Source organism: Panthera leo, chromosome C1 (assembly GCF_018350215.1).
Source record: "Panthera leo isolate Ple1 chromosome C1, P.leo_Ple1_pat1.1, whole genome shotgun sequence".
NCBI lineage: Eukaryota > Metazoa > Chordata > Mammalia > Carnivora > Felidae > Panthera > Panthera leo.
The window spans coordinates 76786130-76806705 of record NC_056686.1 but is presented as its reverse complement, the minus strand read 5'-3'; the positions used below and the strand labels follow the sequence as shown (position 1 = coordinate 76806705).

Below are 20576 nucleotides of genomic sequence, written 5' to 3'. Positions count from 1 at the left end.
CACGAACATATAATTATCTGTTCCCCATCTTAACACTGCACAGCTTCTGGCTTCCCTCACCCTGTTCCAGAGCAACAAAGTAATGATTCTGAACTCTGACCTCTCCCTTCTTCCCAGCCTCCTTCAGGGCAAAGGAGTCAGGCTTAAGCTGCTGTTAAAGATCTGGTTTTTCTACTGACCACAAGCCCTCTGAGATTTGACTCCTTCTGCCCAGGGTCCCACCAGGGAGTTTTGCCACAGAGGGAAAAATTCCTTAAGGAAAGAACACCTGACTCCATGTAACAACCTGGGGGCGAACCAAAGTCTGGCCCAGGTACCTCCTTGAATTTATCCCCTGGAAAATGTATTTGTTTTCTACTTCATATTGTCATGTCCTACCTATGTGCATGTTAGCGGTGAGGAGGAGGGGAGGGGGAGGCTAGAGGGTGCAGGACTAGACCATAAATGCACTGAGGGCAGAGATTTGTCCTTCCTTTTGCCTTTGCATCCTTAGCGATTTGCCTGGCCATAGCAAGTACTCTGCAAAGGGGTGCGGAATGCATCACGTTTAAGGATGCTAATTCATTAGCAATAACCTTTTATTGTGTGACTACTAGTGCCAGACACTGTGACCCATGCTTTCTAAAAAATGATTTCTTTTTTTTTCCCTTTTTAAAGATTTTTTTATTTGTAAGTAATCTCTACACCCAACGTGGGGCTCAAAGCCACCACCCCGAGATCAAGAGTATCACACTCCACTGACTGAGCCAGCCAGGCACCCCTAAAAATGATTTCTAATTCTCAGCAGAACTCTCTTTTGTAGGTGAATCATTATTCCCATTATATGGATGAGGAAACTGAGGCACAAAGTGGCTAAGGGACTTGGCCAAAGGCATTGAAGTAATTTAAGTGAATGCACCAGATAATCTTTGCAGTGTGAGGAGCCGCAGAGCTTGCACATGGGACAGGCTACGGGAAAAGGAGAGGAAAGGCAGCTGGCATCTTCTTCCAAGCACAGCTGCTTTCCCAGCCAAGTCTCTGCAGAGGCAGAGAGGCAGCCGTGTCATCATCACACAGGAAGCACTTGTTGACCTTCTTAGACTCTCAGATCTCTGAGACCATTTAGGTCCATCAGGAAGTGAGGGATAGAGCCCAGACCAGGACCAGCTCTCCTGACTGCCTATCTGGTGCTTTACCCACCCTGCAGACATGAGCAAAAAAATAGAAAAGCTCATTGTACTCATCAGGATAGGCCACCTGCTATAAACACTGCCACAAGTATCAGTAGCTTGATACAATGAGAATTTGTTTCTTGTTTCTGTCACAATCCAATGTAAGTAGCGGGTGGGCCTTCCCCCTTCCCTCTGGGTGAGCCCTCTCTTAGGCTCTTGGTGTTCTTGGTGTCCTGTTCATTCAGCCAGCAAATGAAAATGAAAAAAACAGAGCAAGGATGGTACCTGGGAGGGTTTAGCAGGCCAGGCCTGGAAGTGGCCCATCTCACTTCCATTGTCTGGAATTCAGTCAGGGGGCCACATGTAACTGCAAGGGACTCTGGGAAATGTAGTCTGTGCTCTGGAAGAAGAGCACTCTCATGGACACTCATGAGTTCTAGAAGTACCTCTTGAGAGGAGCAGGATCAAAGGGCCTGTCTTCACTTTGTAATTTTGTCCTGAATTTACTATGGGCACTTGAACTTTAGGTCCCTATAATATATTTATTTAAATATGGTTTCCTTTGAGGTCACTGTAGTTAACACACTTGTAAACAGGGGTGAAAGGAGGAGGCAGTGGCAGTTTTAAGCAGCTAAAAATTTCATATAGCTTTTCAGGGTTGCTTGTCCTATTTTTTTTTTTTTTTTTTTTTTAAGAAAGAGATTGAGAGTGAGCAGGGGAGAGGGGCAGAGTGAGAGAGAGAGAGAGAGAGAGAGAGCAAGTGAGAGAGAGAATCCCAAGCAGGTTCCATACTCAGTGCAGAGCCCAACATGGGGCTCAATCCCATGACCCTGGGATTGTGACCTGAGCCAAAATCAAGAGTCCGATGCTCAACTGAGTGAGCTACCCAGGTGCCCCATATTGTCCTATTTTTGTTGTTATTTGGTTGACTGAATTTCGTTTTGTTATGCTTTGTTTTTTGTTTTGTGAACATTCATTATATAGTTACTATATGCTAAGGGCTACACTAAGCACTTAACATGTGTTATCTCTGTTAATCCTCCTAGCAATGCTGGGAGGTGAGTGGTATCATCATCCTCACTTTACAGATATAAACATGGAAGCTTAAAGAGGCTATAAACAGACTAAAGTCACAAAGCCCGTAGGTATGAAAGCTGAGATTTTAACCTGGGCCTCCCCGCATTCCAGACCCTATGCCATATACTCCATCGGCCTGTGGCTGGCAAGCTTCTGGCCAGAGCTAGAGCCCAGTCCAGCTGAGACAGGCCTCTGAAGTCCAAGCATCTCTGCCGTGTGAATTCCATTTGTTGACACTGGGGTCACCATGTACCTCTCTCCTGTGGAAGCTGCCAGGGCATCCAGGCTCCTATAAACATTCTCACCACGTGAAGGGATGTCAGAGTTGCAGCAACTCTTCCTTGAATATAAAACAAGTTATTTCATATTTACACATTTTTTGGTCTACATTTTGGAGACGAATTTCGCCCAAAATGAATTAATTTATGCTCAGCCCTGTATCTCTCCTCAGTAATGTTGAATTCAATGAGATATTTCAAAAGGAATCTGCAGCAGTTCTCTTAAACCTCTATGGTTCCAGGCTAGTCAGATCTTTCATTACATGCTTTTAAATACTTAGAACACCCTGGGAGTGAAGCACTGGATCAATTAGGGCAAACTGACTAAAGGTTAATTTAACAGAGCCCCCAGCAGATGCTCTGCCTGTCCTTGTGGCTCAAGGGTCTAACAAGCTGAGCTACTTTGTGTAAACACCATTAAAAGCATAACTGGACCCGGGCTGTGTATCTACCCCACCAATAGAGAGTAGCTTAAAGAACCTTATTAGAAGAAAACCATTGGGTGTAAGGGTGGGGAGCAGAAGGGAGAGAAGGGGGTTGTTGAGCTATTGAACTCTAATTGAACAATAAACAAGGGCTTATTATAAGCTCTGCTCCCAGTACTCAGCCTGTGACTCCCTTTGGGAGTTTCATTGCAAGCAGAATTTAATCACACATCTGTCTTTCCAGGGCATCATACCACTCCACTTGCCTCTAGTTCAAGTACCTGAAAAGTGTGAACAATGGATTTTGAGATCATGATGCCTTAGAGGTTGACTATGCAGGGAGAACTCAAGCAGCACAAAGCTGAAACTACTCAAAGGTGGTCCTATGGCTCAGGAATCAGGCGTGGAAATGGCTCCAATCCTGTGCACTCTTCTCTAGCAGTGACAACCATCATGGCAACTGGAAGCCATGATAACTTCTCAGGGACTCATTATCTGGTTTTCAGGTTATTCCCATGGAGGTAGGGGGAGCACCTGAGTCCCCTTCTCCTCAACTAGCCCAGTGGTTCTGTATCCTGGCTGAGTATCAGAATTACCTGGGGAGCTCTTTAAAATACTGATGCCTAGGGGTCTTATCAAAAGGATGGTATTTTTTACAAGCTCCCTGGGAGGACCTAATGAGCAGCCCGAGCTGAGAAGCATGGGAGTGGCCTCGACCCTTCTCCAGCTTGGTTGAGTACTTTGGTCCTGGACATCTTGGATATAAAAAAATAGAAATGAGGTGGGCCTCAGAGCTGCTACTCATGGCTGACAGCAGCCACTGGGTGGGCCAGCTGTACCTAAGCCTCTATTGCACAAGGAAGACGGTAGGACTGTATGATCCTCGTGGGCAGCCCCCAACTCAAGTTTCTTGCCTTTCTTCCCATCACATGGTCTTATTGCCACATGACAATTTAATGAACATTTATGGAATATTTTCATATGCCAGGTGCTGGGCTGGGCAATATAGAGAAGAAAAAGACATGGTCCTTATCCTCAAAGAGTTTAACAACAACCTTCACCAGGGAAGCAAATACAATAGTATGGAAATCAGTTTCCTACATATTAACAGCTCTTATTAAAGGTTGAGATGAGACATAAAAGTAGGATTACATAACATTTTCAGAGATTATTGGTGCTTTTCCCCATTATAGAGTTAATTAACGACTTTAAAGTCTCTTCTCCCAGATCCATTCTCTCTCTCTCTCTCTCTCTCTCTCTTTCTCTCTCTCTCTCTCTCTCTCTCTCTTTCTCTCTCTCTCCAGTGAATGTACATGTGCACACAGACACACACCTTCTTCAGAAACAGGAAAGGGCTAAACATAGATATTTTAGATACCAGCCACAGGCCTGCTATCTTTTTTTATGGGGAACCTGTTTGTAGGAAAGCCTGAGTGAACTAAAGTTTAATCAAGGCTGCAGAGTCCTTCTAAGGAACAGGAGCCCCCATCTAAGCTCAATGTGCCTTTGCACATGGCTGCTTCAGACCCCTGCGTTCATTCAGTCAACTAAGATTTGAGCCCTGTTATGCAGATACCATGCTAGACACTAAAAAAATGTTATAGTGAACCCCTGACACCATCCCCCCTACCCTACTGGTGCTTAAAATCTAGTGAGGAAGACAAATGTGAGTGTAAAATTACTACTGTTGTAAGTGAAGGTACATTGAGGGATGTAATATTGTTAAAATGGGAACAGACCCAGGACATCGAGGAAGGACCTCCCCCCAGAACTTGGTCATGAACCTGAGCATCACATCTACAATGTGATGGGCTGGTGACGAGGTGGTGGTGGCATTTCATTCCAGTCAGAAGGAAAAGTATAAATGAATTAGTGAGGATGGGCTAGAATTAGCGAGGATGGGCTAGTGGTTCTCAGAGTGTGGTCTTCAGACTGCTGTGGGTACCAGAGGTCCTTTCAGAGGTTCTATGAGGTCAAAATTATTCTCAAAATTATACCAGGATGTCATTGCTCCTTTTCACTGGGTTGACATCTGCACCAATGACATAAAAGCACTGGTGGCAAAACTTTGGGGTGTCAGCAAAGCAGTGGCACTAAACTGTACTTGTAACCACTGTATTCCTTTTCCACGTACTTGTAGCTGGGAGAAAAGCCAGTTTCACTTAGAAATGCCTTTGATTAAGCAATAAAAGTTATTCTTTAATTAAATCACCACCCTTGAGTACACATCTTCTTAATATTCTGGGTGACAAATGGGAAGTACGCATAAAGCACTTCTGCATACAAACTGCAATGGCTGCCTTGAGAAAAAGCACTTGTTTGATTTTTTGAGCTGTAAATGGAACTAGCTGCTTTTATCATGAAATACAGTTTTCGCTGGGGAAAAAAAAAAAAGAAACCAAAACCAAAAACTACTGACCATAAACCATAAACCATAGTTTGTGGTTATTCAAACTTAGGTTCTTGGCAGACCTTTGTTGTTGTTGTTGTTCTTGTTCTTGTTTTATAATGAATAAAGCCCATCTGTCACTTCAAGGAAAATAACTGAAAGTGTTTGTTACCAAAGATAAAACTCAAGCTTTCAAACAAAAATTAGAACTTTAAAACTTGTACGTACTACCATGAGCTAATAGCTTCCTAATACTTAAAGACTGCAATGAGGTTGATGGTGATACTAATTAATGTGATTTTGTATATATTATATAATGAAATATGTCAACATTTGGAAGATGTGTTTAACTCAATGAACCTGTCTTTTCCAAATAACCAATGCAAGAGGTTACAAAATCATGCCATGAGTAAAGGATCCATTCAAAGTGCAAGATAGCCCTAATGGGCTTAATGTAACAGAGTATGAAAATTTCATTGGTATAGTTTCAGACTCCATACTGTAACTAACTTTTAAATTAAAAATTTTTTTTTTATAATTTGAGAGAGAGAGAAAGAGTGCGAGTGGAGAGAGGGATTCAGAGAGGGAGAGAGAGACAGAATCTTAAGCAGGCTGCACACTCAGCATGGAGTCCGATGAGGGTCTCGATGTGGGGCTCCATCCCATGACCGCAAGATCATGACATATCTGAAACCAAGAATCAGATGCTTAATTCACTGAGCCACCCAGGTGCCTCCATATTTTAACTAACTTTTAAGAAACTACCACTTGTCAAGTTTTGATGTATTATTCAAAAAGAATATCCACCATCATCAGAAAAGGCTATTAAAATACACCCCTTTTAACTACATGATCTGTTTGAGGCCAGATTTTCTTCACATACCTCAACAACAGTAACAAAACAGATTGCAACTGATTAAATGCAGGAGCAGAGATGAGAATCCAGCTGTCTTCAATTAATCCAGAAACTTGCAAAAATGTGAAATACTGTCATTCTCACTAGTTTGTTTTGGAAGCTAGCTGGTTTTCATAAAAATGTTATTTATATTAACATGCAATGGTAATATTGTTATTTTAAAATGAATTAATATATGCACATTTTTTAAATGTCTCAGTTTTAATGTCTAATCTGGAAATATTGCCAGATATAATCCACATAAACAAAAGCTCTTTGGGATCATCAATAATTTTTAAGAGTTTAAAGGGGTCCTGAGACCCAAATAGTTGAGAACTGCTGGACTAGATTATTTTGCAGTAACAAAATTGTCTTGAATCTCTGGCCACACAGAACAAATGTTTATGTCTGTCTCATGCACAATCGGGCAACTCTCCAAAGACAGCTGTCTTCCATGTGCTGACTCAGCACCCAGGTTACTCCATCTTGTGGTTCTGCTGTCTCAACATATGGCCTCCACCATTGCTGTTCTGGAAAAGAAAGCTGGAAAATGGCACATCAGCTCCTAACTCTTCTGTTCTGTGTCACGTCCACTCACAGAACTGGTCGCAGGGCCCCACCCAACTGCAAGAGGGCTGGAAGATGTGAGAAAGTTTGTGAATATTTGGTGAGCAGCAAATGGCTCCAGGTACCACAGACAAAGAATGTGTGGTGAGAAACTGAAGCTCCTTTGGGAGAAATGATAGGGCGCAAGTAGAGAGATGAAGTACAATGCAAGAAAGGGCAGGGGAGACCTGTAGGGCCCAGACAGTGTAGGCTGGCTTCATAAGCCATGGTGAAGGCTGTGGTCTTTCTTAGAGCAATGGAAGACATTGGATGGTGACAACAATCTCAGCTGTAGCTGTTGAAGGCCCACTGTAGCTATGGAAGGAGGTCAATGAAGGGGCACAGGAATGGAAGCCACTAGGCTGTGCTGACAGATGGCATCTTTGGGGAAAAACAAAAGCCTGGATTTGTGGCACTTGTTGATTTATGGTGTGTAAATACTCCTGCCATGGCCAACTTCAAACTCACCAATTTGATGCTACTGAATGCAGACTCAGGCAGAGACATGCATGATCAACTCCAGAAAAAAAGATGATGGTAGTCTAAACTTTCGTGTCCTTTGAACACACAGCTGGAGCTAACCCAGTGTTCTGTGTATGCCAGTGGCTGAAACTCCCTGCCCCACCACAAACATCACCACCACCACCAAATATCACCAAGATTTTCCAAACATTGCTATGACATATGAGGGTGAGGCTATCTCCCTATCTTCCTAGCATTCATGCACAGTCTTACCTCCAGGACAAAAGTATGGGCCTACATCCTTTAAGAGTGAGCAAAGAGGGGCACCTGTGTTACTTAGTCAGTTAAGCATGTGACTCTTGATTTCAGCTCAGGTCATGATTTCACCGCTTTAAGATTGGGCCCCAGATGGGGCGCCTGGGTGGCGCAGTCGGTTAAGTGTCCGACTTCAGCCAGGTCACGATCTCGCGGTCTGTGAGTTCGAGCCCCGCGTCAGGCTCTGGGCTGATGGCTCGGAGCCTGGAGCCTGTTTCCGATTCTGTGTCTCCCTCTCTCTCTGCCCCTCCCCCGTTCATGCTCTGTCTCTCTCTGTCCCAAAAATAAATAAAAAAAAAAAAAAAAACGTTGAAAAAAAAAGATTGGGCCCCAGGTCAGGCTTGGTGCTGAGTGGGGAGCCTGCCTGGGATTTTCTCTCTGTCTAAATAAATAAATAAACATTAAAAAAAAAAAAAACTAAAAACAAAAAGAGAATCAACAAAGAAATATCTCCTCCCCCTTTAGCTCATCTTCCCAGACCCATGTTTGCAAACACCCTCAGATATTCTGGTAACACGTCTCCCCAACTGTTCCAAGGAGGAGGCAGCCAGAAAGCTTCCAGAAAGGCCATACTTGGGTTTTCAACCTCTCCTGATTTACATGAAAAGATCCACAAGAGTGAAAATAATTACAGTCTACAGCTATAGGTTGCAAATAAAAGTATAAAAAAAAACTTGCAAGTTTGTGAATGAGATGAAAATCTTGGTTTTTGCTGGCTGGTTTAGAATGGAACCAGGTAACTATCTAACAAGGACAAGGGGTAGAGTGAGGGTCCCTACCCCAGGGTTCTCTTACTGAGTTACAGTTACCTGAGGCTTAAAGTAGCAGCCAGATATGCCCTTCATCTAACCCAACCTTGGGTTTAGTTAGTTCACCCAGGCTCTTTTTCCTTCTCCCTTCCCCATGCCTGTTTTCAGAGCGAAATAACAGCTTGTGTGAACTTGAAGTGGTGCCTGGGGTGCTGCTATTTAAATAGCTCTGCCTCTAAACACAACAGGTGTCCCTCACAATCTAGATCCCATAGTTTAACTGTTTGTTTTGTTTTGTTTTCTCCAGAGGGCCATATGGATTTTTTATTTGAAGAGCTTGCCTGGCTCAAATAATAATCTCCACCTCTCACCCTCTTCTGGCCTTCCTTTCTCCCTCCCTTCCTTCCTTCCTCCCTCCCTCCCTCTCTCCCTCCTTCTCACTCTTTTTCCTCTTTTCTTTTCTCTTCATATAAAGCCACAGACTGAAGTCTTCCTCAGCAGCCTCATCCATCCCTTCTGATGGTTCTAGAAGTTACTGGCCCTTAAGCAGAGTGACACTACTGTCCTGGCTCTGAGCTCCCCTCTTCCTATTTCTACCTGCTGGACAAACCTCCCAACCCAAGCTAGAAACTTCAACAGATTCAGTCATAATATCTGCACCCTCATTAAAGGTCTTATATAATCTAAGTCACTAGACACTGGAGGATTCAAAGGAGGGCTACGAAGTACGAAGGTTGATGTGGTAGGCAGATGGGGAAGAAAATGTCACCAAAACCTGGATACCACCAAATGCTAACATTCTCTCTTGAGACAAATGACAGGTATGAGAGAATGAAGCATGGACATACAATTTTGTTTTAGAAATTTCCATTTTTATTCCTAAATTAACTGAAACCACTAACTAAATAGAAGACCTGAATGCAAAAGAGGGCACACCTTTTTATTTCACTGGAGTTGTTTAATCAAAATACTTCTGCCTATGTAGGTACAAGTCCCAAGTAACTAGATTAAGAGACTGACTTCTTAGATAGCTAAGTAAAAACATTTTTTAAGTTTATTTATTTTGAGATAGAGAGAGAGAGAGAGAGAGAGAGAGAGAATATGAGTGGGGGAGGGGCAGAGACAGGAGAAAGAGAATCACAAGCAGCCTCCACACTATCAGTGCAGAGCCCAACGGCAGGACTCGAACCAATGTACTCATCACCTGAGCCGAAACCAAGAGTTGGACAGTTAACTGACTGAACCACCCAGGCACCCCAGTAAAAACATTTTTAAAAAAATGATCTCTCATCACCATCATTTGACAAAATAAAGGACATTTTAACATTCAATATTTCAATGAATTGAACATGATGGAAACCCTCTACATTGTCCTTTTTCACCCAACAAAGGACTGGTGAAAAATGACAGCCACGTAATAACATTTGAGAAGCCAAATCTCAGTGCATCCCACACCATCCAAGAGAAAGAGACTATATTTGGTAGTGATTCCCTTCAGACTTACAGAGAAGTGAAATCTCAGAGGGGTTAAACAACTTGTCCAAAGTCACACAGCTAACAATGTCAGAACTAAAATTCAATCCCAAGATGCAACTCTTTGTATTAAGCCAAGGATAACATTTTCCAGCCCCAATATTGAATAAAGTTTACTAGATATAGTCTTCCTGCTATATCATTCTCTGGCTATCCTATTATGTTTTTGATTTCACAAGCAAGCCTACTACCAGGTAAAGAGATTCTGGAATAGAATAAGTCCCCCTTGTAAATTATTAGCTTCCTTGATTACAAATCAACCTCAGCAGAGTTTAGTTATCATAAGTCTATTTCCTGAGGCCTCTGAGGCACTATTGGGGAAATGAAGAATAGGTTGTGGGTTTTTAGACTTGAAAAACCTGATTTTCCAGCCCTAGAACTCAGAGACAATGAACATGCAGACAAGCACTAACAGGGCTGTGGGGAACTGCTCTGGCCAGGCTGGGACCAAGTGGGATGGATCCTCCACCTGCCAGCCAGATGGGTCTCCAGCCAGGTGACACGTGTACTGACCGTGTGACCTTGGGCATGTCACTGGGCCATAGCTTTTCCTCTATGAGTGGCAGAGATCTAGATAAAATCATCTTGAGGGCTTCTTCCAGGCTGACTAAAACAGCAGTAACCAATGTCATTCACAGGACATTTTCTGCTGCCAACCATAGAGGTCAGGCATTTCTCCCCTTTAAGCTACATACAATCTGGGCATTGAGCAAGACTTCTTTCTTCATTGTTTTTCCAGTATCCTCTACTTTCACCAGCCTCCAGGGAGACGAATACTGGGCCAGCCCAAGCTGTTTCCCTCTGAGGAGTTCTCATGCAGGGCTGAGCTGTAACTCATGTAGCCCAGTAGCACATTTAGGTTTAGGTTTAGGTTTATGTGTATTGCTTGATTGCCTCCATTCATTTAAAAGTGTGACCTCAGTCCACACCCCCAAAATGTCCCCAGAGGAGACATGTCTCACACCCAAGTGGTCAGCTACTATTACCAGGCTGCCTCAGCCTTCTTCCTCCTCTTGTGTCCCACAGAGGTGACTCCCAGCCAATCAGAAAAGTGCCAATGGGAGTGGACTCTGGATGTTCCCAAAGCTCCCAGTGCCAGTGACAGATTGGGTGGACTTTACTGCAGTGAGGAGGAGGAAGGGACCCCCCCCCCCCCCCCCCCCCCCCCCCCCCCCCCCCCCCCCCCCCCCGACGCAGTGGGGCTGGGCTCCAGGGTCTCACTCAGTGTCCCTCCCGTAGTTACATCACCTTGGTCTCTAACTTCCTGTCTCCAGAGGGAGCCAGGAGGGGCAGATGCCATTCATTCCATGGCCTCCATCCTCTTCTTCCTCTCTGTCCCTTCCCCTGTGGAGACTCCCCCACCTCCTGTGTGTGTGTGTGTGTGTGTGTATGTGTGTGTTGGGGGGTGGGACAGGCCAAGGTTATCCCTCACACATATACCCCTAGTGTTGGAGAGTGAGTAGTTCTTGGGAAGGGAACTACGGTAATTGAAAGATAGGGGAGAGAAAAATCAGTTTTCACTATATCCCCTTTTGTATGGTTTGAATGTTATACCAAGAGCATGAAATGCCTTTTCAATAAAGTAAGTTTTTTTAAAAAGAATGATTTTTTAAATAATCCCACAGGGTCCTGAATCTTTTTTCTTTCTTTTTTAAAATTTATTTATTTTGAGAGAGAGAGTCTGAGAGACAAAGGCAGAGGCAGAGAGAGAGAGAGAGAGGGAGCGAGAGAATCCTAAACAGGCTATATGGTGTCAGCACAGAACCCATCTCGGGGCTCAACCCCACCACTGTGACACCATGACTCGAGCCAAACTGAGGAGTCAGATGCCTAACCGAAGGAGCCACCCAGATGTCCCACAAACATGCGTATTTTTAACATTACTTTTCCTCTAGTTTCTTTCTCTCTGTGGAGAAATTCCCTATGGGGAACTCCCTGCTGTCTAGCCTTTTTAACTGTTCTCTAAATCAACTAATGCACTCCTTTTTGTCTGCCCATCACAACTCTCTCATGTGAAGAAATCAACTGGAATGGCAAAAAAGGGAGGACTCAAAACTTCTCTTGAGTGGGAAGATGCTGTAAAGTGTCACCAGTCTTTCCTTCCACCCATTCAAGCATCCATCCATCCATCCATCCATCCATCGAGATTGCTAGGTCTTGGATTGCAGAGTTGATCACAGATGTGGTCCTTCCCCTCAGGGAGCTTCCGGTCAGATGTGAGGAAGGCGTGAACTCAAGCCTGTATTGGCCTAAAATTTCTTTGCATTCCCAAACCAAAAGGCTTGTAAGAAACCTGCGTTTGTGCTCACCAAGTGCCCCTAAGATTGGGCTAAATGTACCTAGAAAAGGAGCAGCCTCTTTAATGCCATACGTTTAAGAATCCACATTAAACTCTGGTAAACTATGCAATTCCCCCCAGAGTCTATATAACATACAGTAATTTGTTGGTTTTTCAGGCTTTGTGGGCCTAAATGAAAGTACCAAAGAATAGGTTACAACTTTTCAGGCTTCCTTTACTCTCAGGCAAATGCTCACCCTGAAGGGATACTTGAGATTGAATGTGGCCAAGCAAGTGAAATGGTTTGGAAATAGCAAATGGCCATCTGAATGCAGGGCATTATTGTCACTATGGCAGCTGCTGCTGACGGTGGGAAGGAGCCCAGAGTTTCTTGAGGCTTTAGTGTGGGTTTGTATGACTGGAACTAAATGAAGTTACATCCCATCCATCAATCAATAGTGACAGAGTAGCCCCTAACTGCCAGGTGCTGGGACGCAGCCCTGAACAAGACAGACAAGGCTCTCCAGCCAGAAAGAAGTGGAGCTTTAAGTAATTGCTCAGGGCATGCTGACAGAGCAGAAGGCCTGGGCCAGTGCTGCCCAAACTTGCTCAGAGTGGGCTTGGATATGGTCTTCCTGTGTCTATGACTGTGCTCCCCTATTTGTTCACAAAGTTGATCAGAAAGGCAGCATGATGGCAATAGGGACACGGGGAGTCAGGAAATATGGAGTCCAGTCACAGTATTTGAGGACACATTGCACTTCTTTCTATGCCAGACTTCTCAGTCGTTAAAGAAAGGATTTTGAAAAAAGCAGAAAGGATGGCTATGGACAATCTGGTTCCAACAAAAGCTGTGATTCAGGAGTCAGGGAACAGACAGTGGCACCACTCTGAGAGTGCTTACCCAGCTCTTGCACACATATGCATGCGCACACACACACACACACACACACACACACACACACACCATTGCCCCCAAAGTGAGGACGTTGAGATCACTTGCTTCCAGTCATAGCTTCCCTCCCAGGACTGGATGCCAGCTAGGGCTCTCCTTTGCCCTCAAACTCCAGGTGAAATTGTACAGTGTCTGCCTTATACACGTCCCCAATTCCCATGACCTGTGGAAGTCAAAAGCCCTCTTGAATATTTCTGAGAACTCAGGGGAGCAGTGGGGTGATGTTCCGTTTGCCAGCGCTCTGGCTCCTGAACTCCAAGGTACTGAGTAGGGGACTTTCCCCATTTTCCACGTTTGTCTTTATCAGTGCAGACACCACATCCTAACACACGTGCCTCTGAGTGACTCCCTCACCTGCACCCCAGCGTAAGGGATTGTTCATATTCATTTTCCTGCTCTTAGCACCAGCCTACACCTGGAATCTAGTAAGTGTTCAACATTATTTGATGAATAAATAAAAGGGAGGAAGGAATGGTGTGAGAGGTGTCACTGATGTTACTTTGAATGGCAGGTCAAGGCCAACCCTGGAGAAAACTGTGTTAAAGTCAATACAAGTTGTTTCTCATCCAGAGTCATTCCTGTCCTGCCTGCTTCTGATGCCCTTCTGGGTCCTGGTCCAATTCCAGTCTAACCACAAGCTGCTGAGATGCTAACTGACAATGAAAGTTCATAAAAGTTCAACACATTTGCTCCCTGACCCAGCCTGTTTGCATTGAGTGGCTTCCTCTGTCTCTGCCCTACCCTCCAACTGGGTCAAATAATACCACTGTAGAGTCATCCCCGCTCGGACTAACCCATACCTAGCCAGACGCAGAACAGAACTGACTTCACAGTTCTGTACCCTTACCCTTTATGCAGAACTTGCTTCCAGAAATGATCAGTCTGCAGCACTTTTGTTTGTTTCTCCAGCTCAGCCTCTAGATCGTGAGCATTTTTGTGATTCCTTCCCCAATTCCACAGCCTCGCTCAATGCTGGAAACATAGGAAGACCTAGTAAATGTTTGCAAAACGAACAAAGAAAGAAAAATAAAAAGAGTAAGGGGGCAGCCATTTTGAGAGTCAATGAAGAAAAATAGCAGAACTGCTTATAGCAAACAAAAGGTGGGGGGAGTAAAAAATTTGACAGAGAGAAAGATGGAAAGTTCATTCAGCATTATTGGACAGATAAGTCATTTGGCAGAGCATGCTGAGGGAGGCCTGGGTTTTCTAAACCCCAGCTCAATGTTGTTTTCATACTGGCTTTGTCATCTCTGTCACATTATTTTTGTTTGTGTTTTGCAGCCTTTTGGGGATTACAACATCAATTCGCTGTCTGCTGGGTTTCACAATTCCCCCTTCCCATCAAGCACATACCATGAGGCACATACAATAATTGCTTTTTATATATCCAAGAATTTAAATTATATTTTGCTTTGCAAACTTCATGATACCCCTTTGAGATAACTGGAAATACCTGGTGATGTTGTGAAACCAGGCCTAAGAATGGCCATTTCCCAATGTGCTCAGCAGGGCTCCCATGGTTAAGAAAGAGCACACAGTTTCAAGCTCACAGCCTTCTTCTTTACTTAGAATTCGTGTTCAGCTCAGTTTAAACCTAGGGACAAGTGGCAGGATAATCCAGATTATTGATGAGTCAAAAATGTATGCAGAAGTGAGTACTTTCCTTCAAAATAGTCTATTAATTTAGTCAAAGAGTTTTGACTTGAATTAGCAAACTAACTGTTTCTATTCTACACTTGGCTGTGTGGCACCACAAACTGTAACTACTATAACCACTAGTCAATTCTGGCTACTGAGCCTTTGAAGTATGTCTAGGCTGAATTTTGAAGGCTTAGTTACAAAACAAAAAAAACAAAAAAACCCTCAATAATTTTAACATTGATCACATATTAAAATAATAACATTTTAGGAGTGCTTGGGTGGCTCAGTTGGTTAAGTGTCCGACTTCGGCTCAGGATCTCACTGTTTGTGAGCTTAAGCTCTGCATCAGGCTTTGTGCTGACAGCTCAGAGCCTGCTTCAGATTCTGTACCTCCCTCTCTCTCTGCCTTTCCCCTGCTTACACTCTGTCTCTCTCTCAAAAATAAACATTCAAAAATTTTTAAATAATAACATTTTAATATGTTGGTTTAATATATTACTAAAATTAATGTTAACTGTTCCTTTTTACTTTTTTTAAACATGGTTAATGGAAAATTTTATATTACATACATGATCTGTATTATATTTCTATTGGACAGCACTGGTAGAGACAATGTCTAGATGCACTCAGTAAATATTGTAGCAAAAAAAAAACCCATGAAGATTGGATCACCAACAGAGTGAAGGGAGAATTCCTTACAGGGGAAAATAGTTCATTTTAGACAAAACCAAAACTTTGCTTGAATTATTAGTTCCATCATAATTTCCATTTCACAGTGCAATCCATTAATGAGCTAATGCCCAGAGGTTATAATGAATGGAAATTCTTTCTTTTATTTTTTTAAAAGATTTTATTTTTAAGTAATCTCTTCACCCAACATGGGACTCGAACTCACAACCCTGAGATTAAGAGTTGCCCACTCCACGGAGCCAGCCAGGCGCCCCAAAACTATTTCTGTATTACAGAATTAATGGGTCCAGTAAATACATCAAGTTGCCATTTCCTCCTTAATGAAACCCTGCGCCTAAATCTTTACATTGTCATGATTACTTTATGTGTTTTCCTACATCATCTCTGGACAGTGAGCTCTTTGAGGACAGAGACCCTATGTAGGTCATCTGTTAGAACGACCAACCATCCTGGTTTGCCCAGGACTGAAGATTTTTCTGGGGCTTAGGACTTTCAGTTATAAAACCAACACAGTCCCAAAAAACTTGGATTGGGTTGGCCACTCTACATGGAAAATATCCCCCAAGCCCTTCAATATTCCTTGTGCTTGATATAAAATAAGTGCTCAATAAATGCTTTTAGTTGAACTTGTACTAAAAACTGTGAACTTGTACTAATGTTTTCTCAGTTGTGTATAGACACCCCTGATAGAACTGAAGTACCTTCTAAACCAAAGAAAGACTAGTATGAGATGTTTTTTTTAAACATGGTTGACCAGAGGTTTCATAATCAGGGTGTCTTCCCAGGCATTAGCACTGCAAGAACAATCTTTTGTCCCTGTCAGGGGAACTTAGGGGGCCATCGCCATCGCCAAAGACCCTACTCAGGTAGGGGAGACAGCTAGTTTCTTGAGCTCAACGAGTTCCAATGTACATTGTCTGTTAAACAAATGCAGCACAGTTGTGTGTTTGGGACAGGGAGGAACAAGGAGGATACAGGAAAGGCTGAGGACTTAAGGGAAGAAAGAACAATTCCCTGATCTGTTACTGGCTTCATCCAGGAAAAGTATTAGTATATGGTACCAGGATTCTGGGACCCCAGCTCAGAAACTTTTCCACAACAGACACAATCTCACAGTATGATTAAGAGCCTGGGTTCCAGAATCAGAGTCCTAGGTTAAAACCTGGCTCTGTATTTGCTAATTTTCTCTGGGCTTCAGTTCCTTATCTGTAAGTGGTAACAAGAATACTTAACTCATAGGCTTATTGTAAAGAGTAAATGAGCTGATGGATATAAAGTGCTTTGTGCAGTTCCTGGCACATAGGAAGTACTGGATGTGACTGCCTGCCATAATTATCCTGTCACTCAAGGTCAACGGAGAAAGTTGGTACAAAGAAAGAGCATGGACTTTGGAGCCAGACGTAGAAATATTTCAGTTCAGATCCATACAAATGTGGTCTCTTTGTGCTTCACTTTATATATTTGTAAAGTAGAATTCCACCTTGTAGGATTGTTATGAAATGGGACGTAATAAGTAAGGTACCCAGCTCATGGTGATCAATGAAGATGATTGATATTGATCAATGAAGATAATTGGTAAGATTCTTTCTCTCTCTCTTTTTTAATGTTTTATTTATTTTTGAGAGAGAGAGAGAGAGAGAATGTGAGTAGGGGAGGGGCAGAGAGAGAGGGGGACAGAAGATCTGAAGCAGGCTCTGCATGACAGCAGAGAGCCTGATGCAGGGTTCAAACTCCTGAACTGTGAGATCATGACCTGAGCTGAAGTCAGATGCTTAACCAACTGAGCCACCCAGGTGCCCCTTTGGTAAAATCCTTTCTGTATTCAACTCATCTTCTCCAATCTGAGTCTGAGAGACCCATTGGATTTTCTGTCTTCCATTGTACCCCACACGCCCAACTCCCATGTCTAGGCTTTTCTATCTCGGTTCTAGAAACTGATCCTAAAATGCTAAAAGCCTGCCTAGCACTCAAGATCCAGCTAGAACCCACCTTCTCAAATGTCTTTTCCTCTCACCAAGCAGAGAAGGTAGCCTCAGCCAACTGTCCCCACATTTAATCTATTCCAATGAGTTAAGCTGTATTGCCCTTAAAGTCAGCATTCCACAGTTCTTAGAAAGTGGCAACGTCGAGAAAAGTAATGGCAATACAGTGAGTTTATACATTTTACAATGTACAAACGAAAGAAGGGAGGTAAAGGAGATGAAGAAGGAGAGATGTTAAGAGGGACTGGTCAGAATCTGCAGTCTCCATGTGGCCACTTTCTGCTGAATAGGGGCCCCAATGGTCCTGGCTAGCTGCTATCTAGGCACCCACATGAAACAAGCTACAGTTAAGTATATGTTCATTTGTTAGAATCAATGAGTGATCATCTGTATCTACCTCTAAGTTGTGACAGGTAAGATTGGCTCCAGTTTTGTTTTTTTTATTTCTTTTGTTTCTATAATTTAAAAAAAAAAAAAAAACTTGGTGGGGGGCACCTGGGTGGCTTAGTCAGTTAAGCATCTGACTTAGGCTCAGGTCTTGATCTCACAGTTCATGAGTTCGAACCCCACACCTGGCTCCTCACTGACAGTGAGGAGCCTGCTTGGGATTCTCTCTCTCCCTCTCTTTCTGCCCCTCCCCTGCATGCTCCTCTCACTCTCTCTCTCTCTCAAAAATAAATAAACTTTAAAAAAAATTTTAAGTAATCTCTACACCCAACATGGGTCTCAAACTCACCACCCTGAGAGCCAGTCAGGCACTCCTCCAATGGTTTTTAAAGCAATGATTTTCAAACTGCAGTGTGCATCAGAAAGGCCCGAAAAGCTAGGGAAACTCTGGAGTGCTGGGCCCACCCCCAAGGACTCTGGGTCAGTCCATCTGGGGCATGTGCATTTTAAACCAGCCTTCTGGGAATCACTGGTGCTGATGGTCCTTTGGCTGGTGGCCAGCCAGATACTGACCATTCTGTTCTCTCTTATCCAAAGGCTCACACACCCCAAGCCTCTTTCCCAGCCTCTCTCCTGGTATTGCATTTGCTTTCACATATAAGCAACTCTCAGGCGTCCATAACACCTTTTCTCTTGGAACCTTAGAATAATGAAAAGTCTCTAATGGTCCTAGATGGGTAAGTTCCCCCGAATCAAAGTGAGGTCAGGTCGGGCAACCTGTTTAAAATTCACAAGTCTTGTGAGTGTCTCTAGGTCCTGACAAAACAGCAGTCCCTCTACCCCCTCCCCAATCACTGCCTCTAATCCACCTGCAGTGAAAGCAAAAGCTTTTCCTCTGTCTCACGGATGCTGTGTGAGAAGCATGTTCTGTTTCTTACAGCAGGTGCTTACTGGTTTGTTCATGATCTGCTGTCTGAATTCAGTACCCCAGGTCTCCAGATGTCACAGGAAAGAAAATGTGACTAGGAGAAGCAACCTCTGGTCGATTTAGAAAAAGCAGAGAGAAAAGCAACTGTGGAGACTGGCTCTTTGGTTTTATCAAAATCACTAATTTCACGGACTTCACCTTCAGCCTCTGCATGTAACATTTATCCATTTTCTTGTTTTAGTCACCACTTAGTGTTGCTGTCAGTGTTATGGTCATCTTTTTGCAAAACTTCTTACCAATACTCATGGAAAAGAAAGGTAAAATGAAGTTTCCTGAGCCCCCCTCAGGCAGCCTGCATCCAGATGTTTATCCAGAATCATAGACTTTTGAAAGGACTTTACAAGTGTAAAAAGCTCTCAAACAGACTGATTGACAAAATACCAACTTCCGTCTAACCTCACTCCTCAAAAACTTGTGTTTCTGGAGGAGTGATTTTAGAGGCCTAGGAACAAAGCCTAGATTTGGTAAGTTTAGGAAGGATAAGTGAAGCAAAGAATTTCTTTGCTTTACACACAGAATAACTGAAAAAGGAGGCAAGTGAGTGAGTGAGGAGTGTGGGGGAAGGGTGTTCATTCCTGTGTTGAAAGAACAGAAAGGGAGCATATTTTGCTTTTTAATTTTTTTTTTTTTTTTTTTTTTTTTTTTTTTTTTTTTGGTGCAAGGCAGATGGGCTGTGGATTGACACTAAATAAATCCTTGAATAAATGAATCTCTCAGCTCTGGGGAGGGAGTGGTGTGGAGGGAGTGGGGGATGGTAGGAAGTGGCATGTACATATGGAGCAGATAACTTTTTTAAGGAAAGAAGGATTAAAGCAAGAACCTCAGGGCATTTCAAAACTGTGGCATTTTATTCTTGCTTTATGTGGATTATTGGAGATTATCTGCTAAAAGCAAGAGCCCAGTCTAGTGTTACTGTTTGACTCACCCTTCGTTTCCTCTCATTTAAAATCTTCTGTCTCCTCCGTGATTTTCATTTGGTCAGAGACAGACGACTCTGGAGTGTAAAAGTTTTCCTGATACACGAAAGGCTCCACACAACCAACCTTCTCTAAAGAACAGAAATGAGTTTTCCTGTCAAATGCAACCTTATAAAATCGAAAAGCCCAATTAGAAGCATTAAAAAGCAGATCCATACAAGACTTGGGCAGCCAACTGCAGGGGCCTATAAAGCTCAGAGCCGCTGAAGCTGGGTAGAGCCGGCTGGTGACAGAAGCCGCGCCTCTATGGGCATGCGCCAGCTTTTCACTGCACCACGTGATCTCTGCAGGTTCTCGGGGACTTGTGCTTATGAACCAGGCAAACGCTCGTGCTTTGCCTCGAATGTTTCAAATCACCTGAGAGAGAAGCTGTACTTCAAAGGGAAAAGTCTTTCCTTGGGCTTTGTGGAGCCAGAAAGCAAGGATGTTCTAAAGTGAAGCCCAGCGGAGGCGGGGTTCAGCCTCCTTAAAGTTCAGCTGGGGGATTCTAGACACAAGAGATCATCTGGGAAGGCTAAAAAGTAGTCATCTAGTAGTCTCAGGAATTATGACCTCATAGAGCAATGGGCTTTGGGGCCAATTCCAAAGTGTGGATTCTAGTCCTGGTTCTGTTTCCTATTGATAGTCTGACCTGAGACAAAATAGTTAAATTCTTTAAGTCCCAGTATCTTTATTTGTGTGACAAGAATAACAACATTGTCCTCACAGGCTTGTTGTGAGTTCTTATGACTTAGTACGCTGAGATCTCCTTCCTTCGATATTTAAATGCTCCAAACAAATGTTCAGTAAATATTACTT

At 43.3% G+C, this 20576-nt stretch overlaps 1 long non-coding RNA gene across 4 annotated transcripts in view; it reads right to left on the bottom strand.

Annotated features, from left to right (window-relative positions):
- Window positions 1–20275, bottom strand: part of LOC122227989 — a 37522-nt gene extending 17247 nt beyond the window's left edge. For 3 of the 4 annotated variants that reach the window (XR_006206340.1, XR_006206343.1, XR_006206341.1), the window contains exons 1-4: window positions 20136–20275; window positions 19727–19849; window positions 14567–14707; window positions 13961–14103 (exon numbers count right to left, since the gene is read on the bottom strand). This is a non-coding gene — a long non-coding RNA (uncharacterized LOC122227989). Of the gene's footprint in view, window positions 1–5971; window positions 6008–13960; window positions 14104–14566; window positions 14708–19726; window positions 19850–20135 lie in introns of those variants that run through there. The other variant, XR_006206342.1, reaches the window with a different exon arrangement.
- Between the last annotated feature and the right edge of the window lie 301 nt (window positions 20276–20576).